This window comes from Triticum urartu, chromosome 6A (assembly GCF_056163025.1).
Source record: "Triticum urartu cultivar PI428250 chromosome 6A, HENAU_Tu73, whole genome shotgun sequence".
Lineage (NCBI taxonomy): Eukaryota > Viridiplantae > Streptophyta > Magnoliopsida > Poales > Poaceae > Triticum > Triticum urartu.
This window is the reverse complement of record NC_141878.1, coordinates 485,571,233-485,588,093: the sequence shown is the minus strand read 5'-3', so window position 1 is coordinate 485,588,093 and position 16,861 is coordinate 485,571,233. Positions and strand designations below refer to the sequence as shown.

The window sequence follows — 16,861 nt, the reverse complement described above, 5'->3', positions numbered from 1 at the left end:
AGGATTATTATAGCAGTGTCAAAGCAGAGAAGGATCAGGAAAGGTACAATGTTAAAATCTTTACCACTGGCGGTTTGTTGGAGGCATAAAAAGGACGCAGACCAATTTGAGTACATGCGGCGAGCGGTTCATCAAGTATTTTCTTCACACTTTCACTGACTTCATCGTCAGTCAGTTCTATTTCATTAAACCGTTGTGGATCATTGGTGTTGCCGGTATATTCAAACATCAATCCGGGCCGGCGGCTTAAAGGGAGAATGCACCATGAAATCCAGCAACGGACGAGATCAACACCAGTTAAACCGTTGGCAAGGAGAGCCTGGAGTTTGGCGAGTTGAGATGCATAAGCTTGTCGGTCTTTGGCAGGTAATCTCTGAGGTAAAGGGTGATTATTGCTGAGCCGGTGCGGACGGTAGCCCGGTAAAGGATTCTCTTCAGCAGGGGCAGTATTCTGACAGTAGAACCAGGTGTGGTTCCAGTCTTTTGGATGGCTGTGAAGTTTGGCGTGAGGAAATTCAACCTCTTTCCTCTTTTGAATCGACACACCGGCAAGTTCAGTATTAGGTCCATCAGAAAATTCCGTCCGGCGGTTTAAATGAAAGAGATCTAGAAAGAGGTCGACAGTTGGTTCTTCTTGCAGATAAACCTCGCAGAATACTTGGAAATTGGATATGTTGGACACAGAATTTGGTCCAATATCTTGAGGATGAAGTTGGAGCCTGGCAAGAACATCCCGGAAATTTTTTGATCCGGGAGGACTGAAACCTCGAGCTAAATGTTGCATGAATACAATCACTTCTCGATCTTCAGGTTCAGGGGGGCACTCAGGGCCAAGAACTCGCCAATGGAGGACATTTTTTGAAGCTAAAGCGCTGGTGGTGACATATTCATTGATTTGCGTTTCTGTGATCCGAGACGGAACCCAGTTGCAAGCAGCAAATTGCTTCGTCATCTTACAAAGTCTGTAAAAGGAAAATGGATGGTTTACGATTGGCGGTTCGTATGTGTTTGACAAATGTTAAACCGGCAATTCAAGGTATACGTATGAAGTGAACCGGGCATGGCTGTTCAAAGTCTAGATGGCGGTTTAAGAGAGGGCTAATGACATACGACGGATTATCAACACTAAAGGATAAACCGCCTTTTGGAGGCAGAACCCCGAACTGAAAATTTGTTAAGTGTTGCGGAAACAAGTTTCACAAGATGGTGATATAATGTTGGATCTACCGTTGTTCAAGAGACAAATTTTTCTGAGCTGTACAATGGTGTTAAACAGAACAGAGAAGATTCAGATAAGGATTTATACAAAAACAATAAGATGCTGTAGTACGGCAGATTAAAGCTACAGATCCGGCCGCAAGAGGAAATTATCAGGTTTATCTAGATTCAGTATGATGCTAAAGGAGAAGCAGAGGAAGGGCCGATGAACACTGACGAACACCGAAGAATCTTCGAAACCCTAATACAGATTCAACACATAACGGGAAGGAGTATGTACCAGGGACACGCAGCGGCGGAGTATCTTCAGAGATCTGGTACGAACAGGGTGATGCAGCGGCCTGGTTGGTGCGGACTGGAAGATCAACGACGGCAGCAGCGGAGATACTCGAGGTCTTCGGGCCGCGAGGAGGAAGACGATGCGGTTTGGAAAGGGGGGAAATGGAAGGCGCCCCGGTTTTATTTATAAGGAAGTGGGGGAAAACAGCAGGCGCGAAAATCGACGAGTCGGAAGCGGCAAAAGAGGATGCAGCTGTCGCCTCGATCTTCGGGAATTAATTAAAGAGAAGGGAATCTTTATAAAAAATTTTATACAGGGATGATGTCACAATGATTTACTACAGTAACAGAAGATGACGTCATGGCGATTCACCAAAGTTCACAGGGAGAAGACAATATGGCGGTTTACGAGAATTGCTAGAAATTCAAGAATTGAAGACTGACATGAACAGGTTCAAATCAATCTGGGGCCTAATGTTGAGGATATAACCTCTGAGGGTAAACCGCCCAGGAGGGGCCGGTTCACCTTCAGCTATACTGAAGCCCAAGGAAACCCAGAAGATGGCGCTTTACGGATGAAGCTTAGAGGCCCAGAGCCCGCAGGCGATTTAGGGCCCATGATAGTAAACCGCCATGATTGTATAAACTTGCATTGTAAGATAAGAAAGAAGAGATCGAGGCGGACACTTGTATGAGCCAGCCTCGGGACTCTGTAGACCGGCCGGGGTCCTCCTGAGTATATAAAGGGGTAACCCGGCGGCGGTTCAGGGATAGAGAACAACAACTCGAAGCCAGACAAAGCGGATTCGCTCCCTGGCCTTCGAAACCCCAGCAATACCAATCACAACTAGACGTAGGCTTTTACCTTCATCGAAGGGGCCGAACTAGTATAAAACTCTCGTGTCCCCTTGTCTGGTTTAACCCCTTCATGCTAACCCGTAGCGATGGCTCCACGACTAAGTCCTTTCATGAGGACATCTGCCGTGACAATTCCACGACACCGCCTATTGTCAATGAAGCAAATCCTCCGGAGCCGTCTTTTGACGAAGCCACTGTGAATCCTTCTACAGCTGGACCGTCAAGCTCAACCGACCCGCCGTCTCCACTTGCTCAAGATGTTCAAATTACTGGGAGCCGCTTTGTTGAGCCGGGGAACCTAACGGTGCTGGCTCGGTGCACAGCAAAGCAAGAGGCATTGGAGAGGCAGAAGGTTCGCTTTGACGTTGCCAACTGTGACCGTCTCAATGCCAATGACATTTTATCCGGCTATCTCAGTCATGTACACTCCAGTCGCGAGTCTGAGATTGAGATGGTCAAGCAGCTTCAGTTGAAGTATGAGGTACGTTTTTTTCCGGTTTACTAGTATTCCTTCAGCCCCCAAGTCTTCAGATTATGAGAGAAACAGAATAACCTGTAGACTGTAAAATATAGGCCGAAGCTTTTACGTCTGAATCAATGATAAAAACAAAGCTTCACCTGTAGTCCCCAAGAACCGGTTCACTTTGATCATAAGTGAATCGGTACTTAAAAATTGTTGTTAAGACCGTCTTTAAAGTACTTAATGCTCCAGTTTAACCTTGATAAACTTGCTGAACTGCATACATTAGCCCCCAAGTGCCAAGTGCTGTTACTTTGTAAGGTACTTGGGACTTTAAATATTTTTGTAGAGTCGTAGAAATCTGATTTGGCATACATTAGCCCCCAAGTGTCAAGTACTTTACAAGTGGTTTGTTTGTAAAGTGTTTGAGACTTGAATTTTGAATTTGAATTTGAAACCAAGTCTTGGCTCATCTGAATGTTTTACAGAATGCCTTGTCTGAGTTGAACTCTCAATTGACTGACGCAAAGACCCGGCTAGCAAGTCAGGAGACAGAAATCAAATCTTCTAACTCCAAACTGCAAATAAGCCTCTCTGCAACAGAAAATTTGAAGACCAGCTTTGCTGCCAAGGAGAAAACTTGGGAAAAGGAAAAAACACTTCTGACCCAATGAGCTGAGACGGCGGAAACAGCTCTGAAAGAGATTTCAACAGAGCTGAACGGGTTAAAGGGGCGGGTGTCTCAGATGGTAGCTGCTATCTTTGGTAAGTTGTCTGACTTGATCTTTTGTGTATTTTTTGCCAAACCGGAGTATAAGCCATTAACTGACTTTGCGTGTAAAAATTTATGCAGGTCCTCAAAGCAAGAATCTGAGCCAAGACCCGTTGATTAAACTGAAGGCAGTATATACTTTAGTTGAACAATTGTATATCGGCGCACAACGGGCTCTGGCCACCATCTCTCCTGCTAACCAAGGACCCAACCGGCTCAGCGACGTCCTGAAAAAGCTTTCCATCCTTCCTGCCAGGTTCCAAGAAGTAAAACGCTCCTGTGCATGAGCCGGAGCCTTGACTTCCCTAAGCCGCTCCAAGGCTTGGGTGCCAGATCTAGACCCGGCAGACGTAGCAAGAGGCTATCCCACCGTGAAAGAGGACGGGTCTCCCTTTGATCAGGATGACTTCATGGCTTGTGTACGCAGAGTCCGGCCTCAGGCGACTAGCCTTGGAGATGATACCAATGTTGATAAATACCAGCCGGGTTTTGATAGTGAGAAGAAGAAGATGGCCACTCCCTCATACAAAGTAACAGACTTGATCCCACCAGTGAGAGAAGATACATTTGCTCCGGAGGTTGACCCGGCCGGCCTGATTGACGACGAAGCCGAATTCGTCGCCGTGAATGGCTTTGACTGGTCAAAACCCAACTTCCAGCAAACAGAAGGCGGTGAACCGGCGAGGGAGGGACAATGATCATCTTCATGGGCTTATAAAGCCTTGTAATAACTTAGCTGTTAAAACACCGCATGTTTGCTTATGCCATCGCGCATAAAATACTTCTATGTGAATCTGTGTTTCCAGATGCCAATGCATGCATCGTTTAATGTTTGTCTCTGCAATGCTTGAACTCTGTTCGTGTAAAGAAAAGACTGGCTTGGCGGTTTAAAATCAAATGGGTTTAAACACCTAATTTATAGCCAATATATTTACCTCAATAAGAACCAGAGACAAATATAAATAAATGACAAGGGCTTTAAAAGTAACTCTTTAGTTAACGCAGCAGGTAAGTGCGCATAAGTAATAACCATACCTTGTTCCTTTTGATGTTTAGATCGCCTGTTTAAATAACCCGGGTGATGAATTTGATAACTCAACCTTTATGCTTTTTTGAATACTCAATGATTACTATAGCTTGGTAGGATGTACCTTTTGATCCGTCAGCCGCCGGTGTGAATGACCCGGGTGGTTATGCTGTCAAATAGTCGAGCCGGTGAAGAGGAAAGAAGCCCAGTAGCATTGAAACAGAAAAGCAAACAATAGATAAAAATAATTTAATCATGTATTCAAAAAGGTGGGGGTTTCTGATTCGAATACGATCAGTAAACTGGACCAAAGGGGTTAAGCTAAGGTTCAATACGACCATATAGCCCCCAGTGGCTTTGGCGTTGTGCCGATCAAGAGGGTATCGACAGCTATGTTCTCTTTGGTTCGAATACGACCTATGTTTGAACAGGAAGCCCCCAAATGACCTTGAGAGGTTTTTAACGACCCTGATTCGAATACGATCCAAGTCAGACTCAAAAGGGGTTAAGCTATGATTCGGATACGATCAAGAAGCCCCCAAGTGAGTTTTGGCCTTGAGCCGATCAAGAGGGTTACAACAGCTATGTTCTCTTTGGTTCAAATACGACCTATGTTTGAACAGGAAGCCCCCAAGTGACCATGAGATTTGCAGCTAGATTCGGATACGATCATAAGCCGGAGCAAAAAAGGTTAGACTTGATTCAAATATGATCAGCTCCTTAATAGTCTTTTGAAAATGAGAAAAAACATAGTCTTTGAAAATAAAAGAGACCGATGGTCTTACTTTATTGCTTATCATGGTATATACAATGTGAACGTATGTACATGATGAGAGCAGGTGGCTCAGGTGTAGTATGGCCGAAGTTGAGCAATGTTCCACGGCCGGCGGGTCTCTTCCTCCGACTTATGTGAGTCTTTGTGCTCTCGAACGTCAATGAGGTAATATGACCTGTTGTTTAAGTTCTTACTGACCACAAAAGGTCCTTCCCAAGGCGGGGATAACTTGTGTGCATCTGACAGATCCTGGATGAGCCTAAGCACCAAGTCGCCTTCCTGGAAAGTCCTGGACTTAACCCGGCGGCTGTGATAACGACGCAGGTCCTGTTGATAAATTGCTGATCGGGCTGCTGCTAAGTCTCTTTATTCATCCAACAAGTCAAGTGCATCCTGTCTGGCTTGTTCATTATTAGCTTCAACATAAGCCGCCACAGGGGGCGAGTCATGACGGATGTCACTAGGCAATACTGCTTCTGCTCCATAAACCATGAAGAAAGGTGTGTAACCCGTAGACCTATTGGGCGTAGTGTTGATACTCCATAACACTGAGGGTAATTCCTCTACCCAACAACCCGGCATTCACTATAAAGGAACCATAAGCCGGGGTTTGAGCCCTTTCAAAATTTCCCGATTGGCTCTCTCAGCTTGACCATTGGATTGAGGATGAGCTACAGAAGAAACATCAAGCCGGATGTGTTCTCATTGACAAAACTCTTCCATAGCCCCTTAGGACAGATTAGTGCCATTGTCAGTGATAATACTGTGTGGAAAACCGAAACGGAATATCACTTTTTTCATGAACTGAACCGCCGTGGCTGCGTCACATTTACTCACAGGCTCCGCCTCAACCCACTTGGTGAATTTATCAACTGCCACCAGGAGATGTGTCTTTTTATCCTTAGACCTTTTGAAAGGTCCCACCATGTCAAGCCCCCAGACCGCAAACGGCCAAGTGATTGGAATCATCCAGAGCTCTCCATCTGAAATGCGCTCGTCGTGCAAATTTTTGACATCCATCACATCTACTGACCAGATCTTCTGCATCAGCGTGAGCCGTCAACCAGTAAAAACCATGACGAAACGCCTTGGCCACTAAAGATTTTGACCTGGCGTGAGGACCACAATCGCCTTCATGGATCTCACAAAGGATTTCTTGACCTTCTTCGGGGGAAACACACCGCTGAAATGCTCCGGAAACACTGCGATGATATAACTCTCCATCTGAAATCGTCATGGACTTAGATCGCCGGGTTATCTGTCGAGCCAGGGTATCATCCGCTGGCAACTCTCCTCGGGTCATGTAAGCCAAGAAAGGTACCATCCAATCTGGGATGACATGAAGAGCCGCTACCAACTGTGCCTCCGGGTCAGGAATAGCTAAATCTTCTTCTGTGGGCAACTTGGCAGAGGGGTTATGCAAAACATCCAAAAAGGTGTTAGGTGGCACCGACTTATGCTGAGACCCCAACCGGCTTAAAGCATCAGCTACTTCGTTCTTTCGACGGTCAATGTGCTCCACCTAATAACCTTTAAAATGTCCTGCAACAGCATCAACCTCTCGGGGATAAGCCGCCATGAGAGGGTCCTTGGAATCCCACTTGCCAGATACCTGTTGAGCCACTAGATCCGAGTCGCCAAGACATCTGACCCGGATCAAGCTCATCTCTTTTGCCACTCGAAGACCATGGAGCAAGGCTTCATACTCTGCTGCGTTTTTAGTGCAAGGAAACATCAACCATAACACATAACAAAAATTGTCACCTCGTGGGGAAGTTAGCACGACTCCAGCCCCCGAGCCTTCCAACTGCCTGGACCCATCAAAATGAATAGTCCAATACGTGTTGTCTGGCTTCTCTTCTGGCATCTGCATCTTTGTCTAGTCATTGATAAAGTCAACCAGGGCTTGAGATTTAATTGCAGTACGTGGAACATACTTCAACCCATGAGACCCAAGCTCAATTGCCCACTTGGTGACTCGCCCAGTGGCTTCTCTTTTTTGAATAATGTCTCCCAAAGGAGCAGAGCTAACCACAGTGATTGGATGTCCCTGAAAGTAATGCTTAAGCTTCCGGCTTGCCATGAACACCCCATATACAAGCTTCTGTCAATGTGGACATCGTTGCTTAGATTCAATTAGCACTTCACTGACGTAATAAACCGGCCGTTGAACTGGATGCTCTTTGACAGCCTCCTTGCGCCTACCACAATAGCCACTCTAACAGCTCGTGAGTTGGCAGCCACGTATAACAATAGCGCCTCTTTCTTAATTGGAGCAGCCAGGACTGGCGGCTCAGCAAGCTGTGTCTTTAGATCCTGAAAAGCGGCGTTCGCGGCATCGCTCCAAACAAAAGCATCTGTTTTCTTCATCATCTGATACAGAGGCATTGCCTTTTCCCCTAACCGGCTTATGAACCGGCTCAAAGTAGCAACTCGACCCGCCAGCCGCTAGACATCATTGATGCATGTTGGTTTGGCTAGGGATGTAATTGCCTTGATTTTCTCCGGGTTAGCTTCAATGCCTCAGTTGGACACCAAAAAACCCAAAAGCTTACCGGCTGGGACTCCAAAAACACACTTGGCCGGGTTAAGCATCATCTTGTAGACCCGAAGATTATCAAAAGTCTCTTTCAGATCTCTGATCAAGGTTTCCTCTTTCCTGGATTTCACCACTATGTCATCCACATAAGCATGAACATTACGCCCAATCTGATCATGAAGACAATTCTGCACATACCGCTGGTAAGTCGCCTGGGCACTCTTAAGCCCAAAAGGCATAGACACATAGCAGAAAGATCCAAAGGGAGTAATAAAAGCTTTCTTCTCCTGATCTTTGATTGCCATCTTAATCTGATGATAACCGGAATAAGCATCCAAGAAACTCAAACGTGCGCAACCCGCAGTAGCATCAATGATCTGATCAATACGAGGGAGAGCAAAAGGATCAGCCGGACAAGCTTTATTTAGGTCGGTGTAATCCACACATATACGCGAGGTGCCATTCTTTTTTAGTACAAGCACTGGGTTAGCTAACCACTCTGGGTGAAAGACCTCCACAATGAACCCGGCTGCTAAGAGCCGGGCCACCTCTTCTCCAATGGCCTTGCACCTTTCTTCATTGAACCATCGGAGAAACTGTCTGACAGGTTTGAACTTTGGATCAATATTAAGAGTGTGCTCAGTGAGTTCCCTCGGGACACCCGGCATGTCTGAAGGTTTCCATGCAAAGATGTCCCGGTTCTCACGGATGAACTCAATGAGCGTGCTTTCCTATTTTGGATCCAAGTTTGCGCTGATGATGAACTGTTTGGATGAGTCGCCAGGCACAAAGTCAACCATCTTAGTGTCATTAGCTGATTTGAATTTCAACACCGACTCATGCTCTGTTGTGGGTTTCTTTAATGACGTCATGTCCGCCAGGTCAACATGATCTTTGTAAAACTTTAACTCCTCTGTTGCACAGACGGATTCTGCATAGGCATCATCACCTTCTTCACACTCCAAGGCAATCTTCCTACTCCCATGTACTGTAATGGTACCCTTATGACCCGGCATCTTGAGCTGCAAATACATAGGTACCACACCACGAAAAACAGTGTTGGACTATTTAAGATTTTTATCAGTCAATCCCATCCGGCGGAACGTCTCATAGTAGAGGATGTTGATGTTGCTACCTCCATCCATGAGTACCTTAGTAAACTTTTATCCACCAACCTGAGGTGCCACTACCAAAGCCAAGTGACCCGGGTTATCAAACCGGGGTGGGTGATCCTCTCTGCTCCACACAATAGGCTGCTCTGACAAATGTAGATAACGTGGAACCGCCGGCTCAACAGCATTGACGGCTCTCTTGTGAAGCTTCTGGTCCCTCTTACATAAGCTGGTGGTAAATACATGATATTTCCCACTACTCAGCTGCTTCGGGTTGCTCTGATAACCGGATTGCTGCTGCTAATTACCCTGGCCGGGTTGCTGATTATATCCTCCTTGGTGACCAGGATAACCTTGACCGTGAAAACCTCCTCCGCCTGAGCCGGCTCCCGGGCCCTGAAAGCCGCCTCCACCTGAACCGCCACCTGGGCCGTGACCCCCATCAAACGTATTTGAATTTTTAAATGCCTTCATGATCGTGCAATCTTTCCACAGGTGAGTGGATGGTTTCTCCCGGGTGTCGTGCTTTGGACAAGGTTCATTCAACAACTGCTCCAGGGTGGGGCCTGACCCGCCCGACCGAGGGGGTTGTCTGCCCTTGCGCCGTTGATTACCACCCTGCGCATTAGTATTAGCAATAAAGTCATCAGCCTTACGTTTATTACCTCCCTGATTTGCCGGGTTATGCCGGTGACCCTTGCCGTTGTCGTTCTTCTTTCCCTTTGTTGCCTTTTCTTCGTCAGACACCGGGTCCTTGGTGGTGTCAGAATCAACATACTTGACGAGAGCCGCCATCAATGTTCCCATGTCATTACAGTCACGTTTGAGCCGCCCCAGCTTCTGCTTTAGAGGTTCAAAACGGCAATTTTTCTCCAACATTAAAACTGCTGAGCCGGCATCCATCTTATCAGATGAATGTATTATCTCTTTGACCCGGCGCACCCAATGGGTTGTGGATTCACCATCCTCTTGCTTACAATTGGTCAGGTCCACAATCGACATAGGCTGCTTACACGTGTTCTTAAAGTTCTGGATGAACTGGGCTTTCAACTCTGCCCATGAGCTGATAGAATTGGATGGCAATCCCTTTAACCAAGTACGAGCTGTTCCATCCAACATCATAGTAAAATACTTGGCCATTGCAGCGTCGCGAACCTCCAATAGTTCCATAGCCATCTCATAACTCTCAATCCAAGCCCCCGGCTGTAGGTCAGCCGTGTAATTAGGCACCTTACGAGGCCCCTTGAAGTCCTTTGGCAACCGCTCATTGCGTATGGCCGGCACCAAGCAAGGCACACCTCCGGTTCTTGTGGCTACTCCTGCATCAACCGAGGTTGCTGGATAAGCCGGAAAGGTTTGATGAGCCGCCTGCTCTGCCGCCATTTGAGCCGCTCGTTCTGCCTCTTGACGAATCCTCTCTTGATCCGCTAAATTAAGGGCTCCAGCCCGCACCGGCTCATGCCTATATGGCCGGTTGTGGCGCTGAGCATTACTTGACATCTCCACAGACTCCATGTGCCTACTTTAACTCGGGCTCCAGCTTGGGCGAGGAGTTGAATGGATCCTGTCTCGACTGTAGGAGTATGCATCCTGCTAGGCCAGAGCTGTTTGAAGTAGTTCTCTTTCCCTCCGGGTTTCAATTGCTGCTGGCGAGTCGCCTTCCATTGGGAGAGCCGCCAAACGAGCCAACGTTGCGATGAGGTTTTCCAGAGGGTTGGAGAAGTGACCTGGAGGTGTTGGCACATAATGAGGAGGAGCTGCGTTTATACGAGGTGGCTCCATGGCGCGTGGCTGAACTAGTGCACCAGGTGTCGTGACCTGGTTTGCCTCCGGCGGGTTGCTCCCCCCAGCCCCGGGTGTATGGAACAGGTACCTCGGATCCAGCGTCAGAGGTAGAAGTGAATGACTTTTCTGATGCCTCCTCCTCATGACCTCGTTCGATGCATTAAGATCCACCGAGAGCCGGAAAGTTTCTGCTTGAAGCTGTTGAGCGCGAGCATCCAAAGCTTCTCATTCTGCTACCATCTGGGTCTCCTCCGTGGCTAGATTTTACTTGGCTCGCACCATCTCCTCGCGCACGCGTGCCACCTCTGCGTCGTGTTGGGCCTTATCCGCCGGCTCTACCACAGCGGCTAACAGAGTCGTCAGCTTATCCATGAGGACAATTAAAATTTGAGCCGGAGGGCGCGCGGGGTCTCCTGACCCGGCTGCAGCCGACCCGGTAGCTGCTGCTGTCGCTGCGGTAGAGTTATGTCTGGGCTATGCGCCCGCCATGAAGATTCCGGCCCAATTTGGCGGCTCAAAGGGGTCCGGAATACTGCTGCCATCGGAACAACCCCCCGAGCATGCCGTCTTGTAACTGGTACAGAGAGTCCGTCTCACCTATTGACGATGCAGTGTCAGAACAGATGGCCGTCTCACCGCCCATTACCGATCCTTCAGAGTATTCACCATCGTGGATGCAGCCCACGAAGGCATGCTTCACAACAGATTGAACACGGGCGGTCCTTGCGCGCTGAGCCGTTTCGATGAGGTCGGTGTGGAGGTCCGGCTCAGGGCCTGACTCGCCGATCCGACCGATGAAGACGTGAATTCCGCCGAAGGGGACCCGGTACCCGTACTCGATTGAGCCGGCATCAGGGCCCCAGCCTTCGTCGTCTATGTAGAGCTTGCCGCGATGACTCTTGGTCATCCGGCCCACAGCGTATCCCTTGAGCCCTTCGAAGTTGCCCTGCAAGAACTCAAATCCACCATGAGCTGGCCCCACGGTGGACGCCAACTGTCGTGGAGTTGACACGGTAGATGTCCTAGAGCCAGGACTTAGTCGTAGGGCCATCGCACTAGGAAGCTTGAAGGGGTTAATCGAGACAAAGGACATGAGAGAGTTTTTATACTAGTTCGGCCCCATATGATGAAGGTAAAAGCCTACGTCTAGTTGGGATTGGTATTGCTGAGGTTTCAATCTCCAAGGGGCTCAACTCGCCGGCTTGGTTATTGTCGGATTTCGGGTTTCGGCAGACCCTTGAGGTTCGAACACTGGGGTGCGCGCGGAGATTTCGCCTCCTACCTACCTGCACCCCCCTGCCTAAATGTCGGATTTCGGGTTCCGGCAGACCCTTGAGGTTCGAACACTGGGGTGCGCGCGGAGATTTCGCCTCCTACCTACCTGCACCCCCCTGCCTTACTAGGATCTAAACTATGGAAAGAACAACACAAGAGACAGAGGGTTTATACTAGTTCGGGCCACCATTGCGGTGTAATACCCTACTCCAGTGTGTGGTGTGGTGGATTGCCTCTTGCGCTGATGATGATGAACGATACAAGGAAGAACAGCCTCGCGAGGGTCTGCTCTTGGCTGGGGCGATGAACTGCTGGGAGGAGCTCAGTCACCTTTCTCTCTCTCTCTCTCTCTCTCTCTCTCTCTTTTTCTCTGTCCGTCCTCCCCCTATCTAGCGGGTGGCTGATCCTATTTATAGGGGCACTAGTCCTCTTCCCAAATATTGAGCGGGAAGGGAGCCAACAATGGCGGGCTAATTTGAAGGGGGACAGCTAGTACTAGCTACCCTGACAAAAGTAGTCTTTGCCTGCGCAAAGCTCTGGTGATGACGCCATCTTGGGCTCCACGGTGACCTCCATCTCGTAGTCCTCTTGGTCTTGGTCTCGTTGCACCGAAATGGCAACCTTTGCCTAATGCCTTGGTACTCCGCGGCTGCGCTTGCCCCCTTTGCACCAAAGAGGAAGGGAGGACACTGCGCGGGCTGGCACCCGCCTGGCGCCCCCGGTCGTCATGGCTTGCGGCACGGGCACCTCGTGAGGTACCCCGCCTTGATCTCTCCGCCTCCTCGTGAGCCAGCCTGACGAGGCCGTGCCCGAGGAAGCTCCGTGTCGTCCGCCCCGCGAGGCTTGGCCCCTCGCGAGGGTCTTGGGTTTGTGTTGGTGAAGATGGGCCGCGCTGGGCCCCCCTTTGAGCCACGCCGCAGGCTGCAGGTAGGCAAGTCTGGGGACCCCCGTTCCCAGAACGCCGACAATAGCCCCCGGGCCCAAGGCGCACCCGGACTTGGCCATGCAGGGAGGCGGAAGGGCAAGAGCGAAGCGCCGCGGGCCCTAACAGTCTGCGGCCTTGGGCGCCGCGTGGCGGTTGATTGGACGTGGGCGCCTCCACTTCCCCATGGCGCCTTGGCAACTGCACGGATTGGACAAGTCCCTGCATGCAAAGTGGGTCATGATTACTTGCGATTGTGGAGGTAGGCGGTTGGCCTTCGCCGGCCATAAGTACGGAACAGCGCGCGCCCTTCCAGTCCATCCCTCCTTGCTTCTCCTTCTTCCCGATCCATGCTCCGTCTTGCTGCGATGGCTCCGATCCGCCGGTTCTCGACAGCAGAGAAGGGAAAGGCTCCCCGAGAGGAACCAGACCCACTCCCGCCGAAGAAACGGCTCGCCCCCCGTGGCTCGGACGAGGGGGCCCTTCAGGTGGTGTCGAGGCCTTTGTGCGAGCGAGCACCGCCGGGGTTCCCGCTTCCATTGTACGCCCACGTCGAGGGCCCTGAAGGAGTTGATGCTGACCGCCACGGGCGGCGCCACCGTCGGCACCGGCGGGTCACGAAGGTGTGGGTCGTCCCCCCTGGGGTCCACGCTGAGGGCTCCTCCCGAGAGTTCGTGCTTCACGTGGCCATTCCTCTTCAGTGTTGGATCCGCCTTCCTCCCTTCTTCGCCTCCATCATCCCGCAGGGGGAGCCCCTGGAGCTCTGGCTGCAGCACGCCGGCTGCAGCACCCTCGCGACCGAGGCAGAGGTTGCGGTCATTGCCCCGGGCGAGGTCTACATGACTCGGGGCTGGAGAGAGATCGCCCGGGTTTGCAGGGTAAGAGGCGTCTTCGCGGTCCACTTGGATTACGATGGTGCTTCGGTGATGCTCTTCAAGGTCTTCGATGCGAGCGGGCGCCGGCTGGAGTGCTGCCCCGGGGAAGGTGGCCAGGACCCTACCGCGACGAGGACTGGGCCCGCCAACCGCCCCCTTGGCGGCTCCTCAGGTGGTGGAGGCGTCGGAGGTTCCAGCGACTCCGGCGAGCTCTTCGCGACTCCGGAGACGAGCGACGATAGCTACGAGCCCCTGAGCCAGCGCCACTCCTGGAGCAGGGCGGGCTCGTCAGGCCGCCGCCGACCCTGATCTGGATGGGGTTGGCATCGGTGCTTGACGGCCCACTATTGATGATGGCGTCTTTTGCTGGGACGCGCATAGTTTGTGTCCCTTTAGGATCTGTTCCCTGCGAGGAATCAAAAACGCGTCCCGTGGGGGCTTGTAAGGTGCCTGTGATCTTGTTTTGTCAATATAACCCCTGTTGTAGAATTGTGCTAGTTGCTCATTCCGTCTTAGCTCAGTCCTCCCTTTCGAACCTCACGGGGGCTTGGTGCTCTGCGCTGACAGGTCCCAGTCCCAAGGCGGCTTCAGCCATCGCTGGTATGCCAGGTCGCGATGCCGTGGTCAAGGCCAGGAGGTGAGCGACCCGGGGTCCGGTAAGAGCCCCTGAGTCGCGATGCTCAGGAGGTCCCCTTTGGCGCCCAAGCAGCCGTCATTTGGTGAGAAAGGAGAGTGGCGTTGCTAACACAGGATGGCATTAGGTGCAGGGATGGTGCCACGGTAGCTGGCGCTACCGGGTGATGACTTATCTCGAGGATCAGGGGCCGCTCTCTGGTGTGTCGCCGGGTCCGTGCATCGGCAAGCGCGAGGTTGCCCGGCGAGGTCCTCGTGTGTCTCTCCCCTCTTGCCTTTGCTCCCCTTTCTGCTCTACGTCCTCGGGTCCCGGCCCTTGAGCGAGTCTCAGCCATCGCTGGTATGCCAGGTCGCGATGCCGTGGTCAAGGCCAGAGGGTGAGGGCTGGAGAGTCAGTAAGAGCCCTGAGTCGCGATGCTCAGGTACCCCCCCCCCTTTAACGTGCAAGCGGTTCGCGTGGGCGAGAGCGAAGGAGACACCGCAAGGGCCTCGCCTGACGCGGCTCCTTTAGGAGGTCCTGCAGATCCACCATAGAAAAAACAAGGGGTTGCCATGACAATTGACAATCAGCCGTTGGTTGCTTCCGAGGGGTAGTGAGGCACTGAAGGCTTGACGAGGTGACGCTATGCGGGGTTGCCACGGCCAGAGCTCAGCCATCCAGGTTTGTCGGCGTTGCAGGGACGGACCCATGCGCAAGCGTCGTGCCATTTGGGAGCAGCTTCGTTAGTTGGCGTCAGCTGAGCAGGCAACTAGGTAAAACACATTAGCCGCGAAGGAGTGGATTCGTTCAGATAAATGCTGGGAATGCGGACATCACTGGGTCAGGCCCGAGCGACTGGGGGGGTCATGCAGCCCGAGGGGCGCCCCCAACAAGGTAAGCTAACAACATGGAATAAAGAAGGGATACACGCCGCAGGGACGGACCCACGCGGCCTGGGAATAATGCAGCCCTGGGGGGGCGCTCCCAGCTGGAAATAAAACTCAAAAGATGTCACCTGATGTTGTTGAGGACAAAGGAGCGTTGATGTAGCAGGCTCGGTGGGCTGCGGGAGCCGATCCTCACGAGCCCCCAGGCCCAGGGGCCTCGGGAGGCTTCGGAGGCGCTGGCGGCTCCTCGCGGGCCATCTCCATCCCTGCCAGGGCAGCGGAACGCCTGGCCTCTCGTGCCTCCGTGATGCCCCTCATGAGGCGCTGGTACGCGTCAGCCGCGCTCGGCAAGTCGTAAGGCATGCGAACGTAGCTGTGGGGTGGGCCTCCGCAGCGCCCCACTCGCGAGGGCCAGAGGAACTCCAGAGAGGCGACTCGGTTGAGCCCTGGTATGTCGATGCAGACGCGCATCCCACCATCCTCGCCTGGATGGGGAGCCACTGCTGGCAGGCGGCGGCCGCCTTTCATGACTCTTGACTCCTGCAGCTCCTGAATGGCCTTGTTGATGAACTCCTGAGGGTCTGGATCTCCTTGCCTTGCTCCTTCTTGAGGGAAACGTGCTTCGAAACACGCCTCCATGTGGTGCCCAAGCGCCTCCCTCGTGACGCTAGCTAGGTCGGTGGCCCTCCAGGGGAGAGCCCCCGAGCCCTGCCTAAGGAGGGCGTCGGGCGCGCTTTCCTATGCGATGGAAGGAGGTTCCCCCTGGGCAGGCGCGGGCCCAGAGGGGCCTGCCTCCTGAGTGGTCGGGCCGGACGATGTCTTCTTCTTCTTAGGGGCTGTCTCGGGAGGCCTCTTGCTTCCACAATCCGGGTCTTCCAGTGACGCGGCCTGAAAGGCTCGTTCCAGGGAACACACCGCGTCCTTCTCTTCACATGGCACCGTGATGACTCCGCCGCTTCCTGGCATCTTGAGGACGTTGTAGCCGTGGTGAGTTACGGCCATGAACTTGGCCAGCGCTGGGTACCCAAGGATGGCGTTGTACGGCAGGCGAATGTGAGCGACGTCGAAGTCGATGAGCTCGGTGCGGTAGTTGTCGCGTGCCCCAAAGGTGATAGGGAGGCGGACCTGCCCAATCGGGACCGTGGAACCATCAGTGATACTGGAGAAAGGCTTGGTTGGCTGAAGCTGGCTGTAGGGCACTTGGAGGTTTTTGAATGTTTCCACGGACAGGACGTTGAGCCCTGCACCGCCATCGATGAGGGTCTTGGTGACCACCACGTTGCTGATTATTGGGGAACAAAGCATCGGGAGAACTCTGGCTGTAGCCGCACACTTGAGCTGATCTGCTAAGCTGAACGTGATGGCGCATGCCGACCACCTGAGAGGGCGCGTGGCTTCGAGCCTGGGGAGGACTGCGTTCACTTCGCGGGCGAACTGCTTGAAGATGCGCTGAGAGGCTGGGGC

At 51.9% G+C, this 16,861-nt stretch overlaps 1 pseudogene; it reads right to left on the bottom strand.

Moving 5' to 3' along the window:
• LOC125516853 (uncharacterized) overlaps nucleotides 1-16,861 on the bottom strand; it is a 75,992-nt pseudogene that overhangs the window by 2,636 nt on the left and 56,495 nt on the right.